This window comes from Podarcis gaigeae (assembly GCF_964106915.1).
Source record: "Podarcis gaigeae genome assembly, chromosome: 6".
NCBI lineage: Eukaryota > Metazoa > Chordata > Lepidosauria > Squamata > Lacertidae > Podarcis > Podarcis gaigeae.
Window position 1 is genome coordinate 29364758 of NC_139682.1, and position 2621 is coordinate 29367378.

Below are 2621 nucleotides of genomic sequence, written 5' to 3' on the forward strand. Positions count from 1 at the left end.
TATATATATATATATGCTTTCGTAGATTTTCACGGGTACAGGAATGCAGGTTTTGGTGTCCTCGGGTGTCTTCCCGTGTAAAAGTTGGGGTGTCTAGGCGACGTTTCGACGAGGTCTCACTCGTCATCTTCAGGCTGGTGCTTTCGGCTTCTTGTTACTGGAACAGAGCGGGATCTCAATGTTTGAGTTCCTATAAATACTGTAGAGGGGGTGTGGTGTCTAGCCTCCAATGTTCTGGGCAGAGAGGAAGTTCCCAGGCTAGTGTGCCTTTTCTTCTTTTGTTCCTTAATTACTTGAGAGATACCTTGAGTGATTTCTTGAGTGATATCCTGAGTACCACTTAGGTGGGTCATTAGGTGTGGATTAGTTGCTAAAGTCTTTGTGTCTTGACCTCTTGAACTTTGTGAAGAGTTTTCCTGAGAAGATGGCTGTATTGCACTTAGTTGTGCTTTGGCTTGGCTTCGTGTATAGGGGCGAGCTGTGGTTTTGCCAATATCCTCAGAAACCCCAAGGATAAAATCCAGTTGGAAAACCAAGGGATCTATGAAATACCCTGCAAAGTCTGCCCAGCCACGTACATTGGACAAACAAACAGACGAATAAATGCACGTATCGCAGAACACAAGAATGCCGTCAAAAAAGAAGAAAAAACTTCCTCTCTTTTCCAACACATGAAAGAAACAGGACACGAAATTAATTTTGCAGATTCCGAATTGCTCTTTAACACGGAACATCACCACAAGAGAATAATCATGGAAGCCATCGAGATAGAGAAACACCCTCACAACATGAACAAGCGTGACGACACATCCCGCTTGCCAGACATCTGGAAATTAGCCCTCCCCACAAAAACTGACACCAGATCCAGAGGCACACAGAACGCCAACACCAATCAACCACACCAGACCCAAACCCAGACCCTCTCCACAGATGAATTACTGACACCATCCAGTAGCCAATCCATGGTGGCACCTCCGGATGCCGCACCCCCCTGCAATCCCTACACAGATCTGGCTGACACAAGCCACAAAACCACAGCTCGCCCCTATACACGAAGCCAAGCCAAAGCACAACTAAGTGCAATACAGCCATCTTCTCAGGAAAACTCTTCACAAAGTTCAAGAGGTCAAGACACAAAGACTTTAGCAACTAATCCACACCTAATGACCCACCTAAGTGGTACTCAGGATATCACTCAAGAAATCACTCAAGGTATCTCTCAAGTAATTAAGGAACAAAAGAAGAAAAGGCACACTAGCCTGGGAACTTCCTCTCTGCCCAGAACATTGGAGGCTAGACACCACACCCCCTCTACAGTATTTATAGGAACTCAAACATTGAGATCCCGCTCTGTTCCAGTAACAAGAAGCCGAAAGCACCAGCCTGAAGATGACGAGTGAGACCTCGTCGAAACGTCGCCTAGACACCCCAACTTTTACACGGGAAGACACCCGAGGACACCAAAACCTGCATATATATATATATATATATATATATATATACTGGTTGCGAAAGAGAAGCGAATATAAGGAAGCCAGGAATGATGGGCTGAGTTGTTTCTGGATATTAGCCTGGGGCATGAGGTCCTACTCATGATAAAGCTTTAAGGAGGATTCTATATAGATTATTTATTTATTTTGGGCTCCCCTCACCTCACCTTTTTTTTTGGGGGGGGAAGGCCTCTGAGTCTCCCCAACTTTGTGTGTAGAAGAAGTTCATTTCTGGGGATGGGTTCGGTGCTTCTTTTTTTTTAAAAAAAGAAGTAGGCTAGATGGCCATTGAATTTAGCTGTCACTTCTCTTTTGATGAGCAGAAGGCAGGAGGGGACGGTGATTAAGGTGAAGTCAGCCAAGAACGTTTTGCTTCATCAGGAGGGAAGCAAAATGTGGCTCGCTAGTCTCCAGAAAGGCAAGGAATTCTGTTTTCTGGCTGTGGTGCAGATAATAATGTAAAGCTGTATATGACAAATGCCTTTTTTTTTTTTTTTTTTTTTGCTTGGAGACCTGTTTGACCCTCCCCTGCGAAGCAAAAGGCGTGAATACTGACTGCCTTCAGTCTGCGCACTGCCCGTACACCCCCCCTCCCCCTGTGCTAAGCACTATGGGGTTTTCTCCAGAAATCATGAATTCATACTATTTATTTATTATTTATGTGGGCTCCATCCAGTGTTTCTGGAAGGTTAAAGGGCAAGTAAAGAGGAGACTGCATGAAGTGGAACTCTGCATGTCCAGGCATGCAGGGAAAGAGGCCATATTGTATCCTGGTAGAATAGCTAGCCTAGCAAAATGAGGAATGGAGGAAGAGAGTTTGAGAAATGAGTAGCCGGCATGTTGTAGATGAGCTGTTGGGGTCTGGTAGGACGAGGTTGCTCTTGTGTCCCATCTGTGTGGTGGGAGGTGTGGCTGGTCAATATTGTTGTGCTGAAATGCTATTTATTGGTAGAGAAATGAACGGCAGGTTCATCTTGTACAGGAATACTCCGTGTTGAGGAGGAAGGGAAGGGAGAGAGACACATACAGCGTTAGTTACAGGAGTCTGAGGAAGGACAAGTATCATCCTGGGCTTGTCCGTTTTGGTAAGTACCTTCAGTTGTTGGGAAGCAAGGATAAATCGAGTGAAAC